Here is a 6,000-nt window from a genome sequence, read left to right as displayed (position 1 = left end):
TCCATTTTGGGCTGCTCTCACGGGCTCTTGCTATCCCTTTTGCCAACACAAGATCCCAAGATCGTGCTAGATAAACAAAGTTATTTTTGGATATCTGGAAAAACAGCTTTACACTGGCAAAGGGGACAGAAAAACTGCAAAACGAGGATGTGTTCCAGTTTTTCTTCAAGTACCCCAATCATCTCAGGGAGAAATGTCAGAGGAGCTGCACCAGCCTCTGCTGCCAGATGCACAGGGGTAGGATCTGTCAGTCACTTCCTTTCTGCCAGATGGGTTTGCAGAGGCACCACAATGGCAGGGCAGGCTTGGAGCAGCCGGTGCTGCTTTTTAGGAAAGGCTTTTTCCATCTTCAGGCAGCATGGAATAGATTAGAGGGAGCAGCCTCTTTCCTTTAGGGAAATGGCATGAACATACAAACTCCAACTCTTGCAAACATTTCAAATTCGGGACAGCTTGAAAGGATTACAGAAAATCAGTGAACATGGGTCCCCCATGAGGGCATTCGAGGAGGCGTGATTGCCTTGCTGTGTCACAGCTTGCGTGCTGCCTTCGTCATCCCAGCCTGGCTGACTTTCAGCTTACTAATGGGTTAAGCATGGCATTTGTGGTGCGTAAGTGCATGCGTGTCGTGGGTGGGAACCCCCTGAGACGGTATCTCGACTGGTGGTGCTGCTCTGGTAGGAGGGAGGGAGGGAGGGAGGGAGAGTGGGTGTCTCAGCCCAGTCAAACATAATGGCTATTTCCAAGCACAAAGCCCAAGACCATTCAGCTGAGATGATCTTTCCATATTTTCACAAAACGTAGATAAGCAGAACTGTTGTGCATAGCTGTTTGGCTCTGGGTGGGCAGCCTGTTTGGAAGGACAGCAGTTATCATGCCCATGTCACATTAGACCCCAGGCACTTATTTTCACACCTCGGCTGCATTTTTGGGGAAGGCAGTGTGCTTCCCCTAAAAACGCAACCCCAGAAGCACCTGGGGACATGATGTGGTTGCAGCAAGGGACCAACTGCTTTACCAGTGGTTCAGAGATGGAAATTCCACCCCAGCCAGTGCAGCATGGCCAAAATAAACAGGTGGGCTGCGTGCTGCTGCTCCAAGGCACTGAAGAAAAGGAAATTCCCAGGCTCGTCTTTCAAAGCAGCGTTTGTGCTGCTGTTTGAAGGAACAAGGGTCTTCTAGGAGGTGGTCCCCACTTGCAGGTCTCTCCCCAAGCTGCTGTGGCTGAAACAGCAGCCCTTGCTGAGCATGATGCTTTGGGTGGGAGGCACCAGCTGAGGAAAGTGCAACCCCAGTGTACACCAGCAGTGTTTCAGGGGCGAGCAGTCACTTGGCTGTTTCCAAGGGTGCTGCAGGTGCGAGGCCATAGGGGAGGCTTGCAGCAAGGCATGGAGACCTTCTAGCCTCTCGGTTTTATCTTTCCAGTTTGCATTTCCCAACCTAAGTGACTTTTTCATCCCCATTTAGAAAGTTCAGAGGAGGGGAGTGGAGCGTGCCAAGCCATCTTCCTCTGCTCCATCCCTGCCAAAGACTTAGACACCCAGCTGCTCAACATCGTGGTGCAGGTGCTACACCCTGTCCTTTAAATAAAAGGATAAGGTTGCTGCTTTGTTCTGTCCAGAAGCAAAGATGAGATGTTCCTTCCCATGCATAAACATTTTCCAGAGGAACAAAATTCCCACCCTGATCCTTACGGATCAACCTGCAGTGATGGGTATGGTGTGAGTTCATGCCTCTTGTCCTGTTGCCAGTGGGTCTCTTACAGGCTGGTTAGCACCGGAAAAAGGCAGGAAACATTAGCACAGCCCAACAGTTGGCATTTACTGACGTGAGAATTCTGGGCTTATAAATGGCTGTTTGCTCATATCTCAGTTCTAGGTGTGTATCTTGAACTCCCAACCTCTTGCTCTGGAGAGGAAAGTGCTATTTGCAGAGCCACACTCACAAGGATCTGCTCATAAACTTTTCCATAACCTCTGCTGGAGAGCATGCGGTTCCCTTGGGAATTTTTAAATGTCATGTTGTGCATCCGCCATGTCTCCTGGCAGCACGGGGTGAGGAAAGGTCTGCTGTGTTCAGAGCTGTCCAGTCTGCTCCTTGGGCCCAGAGCCATGGAGTCCATCCAGGCGAGAGGGACTTAAAAATGAAAGGCTGCTGTCGAGAGAGCTTTAAGTGATTTGCCTGAGACCATAAAGTCTTTAATGCCAATTGATAATTGCTGGCAGTAAACAGTTAAAACCTAGAGATGGTCAACCCTCCAGGGCTGTGAACAAATGCAGAAAGAATCCAGGGGGAAGCAGTAATTTCTGATGGTTTTCCATGGCCTCTGATTTTCCTCCACTTTACTGTGCCACCAGCACGTGCTGAGGAGGAACTCTGCTTCTCAGTCTTCTAACGTGCTGTGGCAAGCTGTACCCTCAGGGGTCTCTGGCTGAGCTGCAATAATAACTCATGAGATTAGCTTGAAAAGTAGTCTTGGATCTTTTTGACTTCCTTTTGGCTTCTGAGCCTTGCTAAGGAATTTAGGTCTCTGACATTTTAAGGATACAGCCTGTTTTCTTTGTTTTTTAAAAGGATGGGTTTTTCACATCTTCATGTGTCTGGGAGTCAGGGCTTAAAAATACAGACTCAGCGTATTTTGGGCTGTTCTGCAGCCAACCACAGCGAGCCTGGGCTTGACTCAGGTGCACCCCTGAGCAGCCGCACCTCTGGTCACACAGCTTGGTAGCACTCTGACTGTGGCCAGGCCGGCACCGTCCTTGTTCTTACAAACACTGCCCAGGGACCATGGAGCTGTGGCAGCAGAGATTTTGGCTAACTGTGTGTGCCGAGGAGACACATTTATTTACCCACCAACATGATGGGAAAAGCAGGGAGCGGGGTCAGTGCAGCAAGCTGTGCTTTTCTTGCAGTCCAAGCCTGAGGTGGGGAGCAGGTTGCATACGTCTCCTGAGGAGAGAGAGGAAACACGGGATGTTCAGGACAGTCTTTGATGAGGAAAGCAACGTGCGTGGGAGCAGGGACACAGCCAGACCTGCCTGGGGTGGTGCAGGAAGGCTGCAGCACGGCTGGCATGCACAGCCAGCACACCCTGCCCTTCCTCCCAACCCGTCTGTCTTGCACAACAGTCATCCTGCTGCCGCCTCCTCACCAGGGTCCCCTGAAATGGGGGACACAACCCACATCTTCTCCTGGGAAGCCCACAGCAGCCTGGTGATACCATGCAATGGCATCCAGCCAAGTTGCTCCCCTTCATCAGAGCTGAAAAGTGCCCCATAGCAACAGCAATAGCGAGGTTGGAAACCTTGTGCTCATTGTTTTATCTTCAACAAGTGAAAAGTCTCTGGGGTCACCAGCATTAGTCAGTGTGGGGTGGGTGGAGAGAAGACAGCCTAGCAACTGAGCAGCACACCAGCGGGACGCCTGTCACTTCCCTTGTCTTTCAGTAGCATTCGAGTCATCCGGGATCTGTCTTTGAAAAGCTACAAGTCTGTGTAATGTGTTACTTCGAGTGGCGACAGCCTGTAATTGCTTCAGAGGCATGGAAAGCCCTTGCCATGCTGCAGCACTTTTGCAGCTCAGCTGTTGGTGGGGGAAGATGACTAAGTTTCATCTCCTTCATTGCCTGTTGTGGTTTTGAAAGTCTCATCCCCCTCAGCTGTGCGGTGATGGTAAGCAACTGGCTCAGGATGGGATGGGATGGGATGGAATTGCTCACCAGGGCTTGGGTGCTGTGCACGCCTGGGAGCAGCTCTCCTTGCAAAATGTCCACAGACTAAAAAGAGTGATTTTGGGATGCTCTGCTGGCATAAACTGTGCTCCGTAAATCTGTTGTCAGGCCCTGCGCTTAAGTGTAGTTGGGATGCTCTGGCACATTCATAATAAATATAATTACACTAGCAGTAGGCACCTGGTGCTGATGAGTGCTTTGCAACTACAACGTAATTAATCTTCATTATATTTCAGTGTGATAGGTGAAAATTTTTCTTCCTCTGCATAAAAACATGCCACTTAACACGCTTGGAGAGCCTCCTGGAATAAGAGCCACACAGCTCCAGGAGAGGTTAATCATTTGTGGATGTCTGGCTCATCTCTGTTCCCATCATGACCTGCTACCAAGATTGCACGCACACAGGGCCATCTCTCCAGCCACTGGAAATCCTCATGACCCCATGTGTTCTTCTGAAGTTGAAGGCTCCGACAATTTCTGAGCTGTGAAAATAGATGCACAAAGTGTTACACACCTCTTTTGTCACCTTTCGGACACTGGTGGGGACCCAGTATCTCTGCCAGTGTTTTTTCTTTAAAAAAAAAATAAATAAATAAAAATTGATGTCCTTTGTCAGGCCAGCATTGTACTGCAAGCCAGTATAAAACATGTTTTTCCCTTCCAGTGGTTTCATTATGTTGTTCGGCTTCTATAGGAACTGGTAATTCAAGCTGATTTATACAGATTCTTAACATAATTTTTACAGCTTTCAAAGCATGACATGATTGCACCCTCCAGGACCATGTGGCAATTAAAAATACATTTTTATAAAGTGATATGCTGCTTGCAGAGCCTAACATTAATGTCAGAACACTTTATCGCTGACAAGGCTTGAGCATGAAGATGGTGAGGAGCATTAGAAAAATGACACATGCTTAGTTGTTTTTAACCAAAAGCCCCTGTATTTGCCCCAGTTCTGAGGCCACTTGGAAATAAATCAAGCCAAACCAAACTGAGGTTTTTGCCTGCACTGGGGGGGGACTCATTTGGGTGGCATGGCATGGGGTGGCTGCAGCTCATTATAATACTTGAGCATGTTGGTTTGCTGTGTGAGTATATGTAAATAGTGTGTTAGCTGAGCTGGGCAGGAGGTGACCAAAGGAGGGAGCTGGCATCAGCCTGGCTCAGGATGATGAATGCGAGCACTGGCCTTTGGTTTATTTCTGAGCCTCTGGTAGGGAGTTTTATTTTGATTATTTTGAGAGCAGTAACCGAGAAATGAAGCAAACCACAGCTCCGAGGTGCAATGCACGTTCTCAAAATAAAACCAAAGAAAATCCTCAGCCCAATATAAGACAGTATTGCTCCATCTAGCCTCACCACTGCTGTCATTTATCTGTGTTGGGTTTGAGGTTTTTTTTTTCAACTCCTAAAAAAGGCAGAAGTTCCCAAGCTGTGACTGCAGGAGGGTGTGTGTGTGTGTGTGCTTAAGCAAGTGTAGTGACTTGGCAGTATTGCTGTTTAGCACAGCTGTGTGGTTTTGGTGCAATGTGGATTCTCCTCCCTGCAGGTGGGAGGTGGAGGGAGCAGTAATAACAATACCCCAGACCAGCTGCACAGGGTGTAATGGTTCATTTTCCACTTAAGCAGAGCAGATTAATAAATTAACAGATGTTAGGTACAGGATAGGGAGCTGCCTGGTCGTGGTCATGCTATATGTAATTGTCCAGCAGTTCTTCCTTCCGCCTACTGCTCAGCTCCTCTTCTCTCGGGTTTTCCTTCCAAATTACATCTGCAGCATCCAACTGACCATACCTAAAGGTCCTTGTCATGGAAGAATTCGAGGAAAGCTGGTTATGTGTATGCATTTCAACCTTTTCCCTGCAAAACTCTGTGCCTGCAGTGCCCTATCGGGTGCATAGCAGCATCACTTTCACCCTTGTCTGCCATTGTCTTCCTTCAGTTTGTTTACAGTCTCCAGCCAGCGCAATCTAGGAACTGATTGAATTTACATCTTTTTATATTGATATGTGGGATTAAGAAAGCAAACCACGTTGACAGTGTTGTTGCCAGTTGCTCAGCAAGTCTGTGCACACAAAACAGGGTTGCATTGCTTATATTCATGCTCAGAGAAATTGCTTTTTCCCCTAAGAGTGCATTTTATCTGGGGTGAGGGAGAAGGAAGGATGGTGCTTAGTGTAGGAAGAGTCAGATCCGTACCTGGAGGCACTAGGGTTCATTTTGCCTGTGCCTATCCCGAAAACTCAGCCTCGGTCGGAGCCTCCTCCAGT

This window comes from Athene noctua, chromosome 1 (assembly GCF_965140245.1).
Source record: "Athene noctua chromosome 1, bAthNoc1.hap1.1, whole genome shotgun sequence".
Classification (NCBI taxonomy): domain Eukaryota; kingdom Metazoa; phylum Chordata; class Aves; order Strigiformes; family Strigidae; genus Athene; species Athene noctua.
This window is presented reverse-complemented; position numbering follows the sequence as displayed.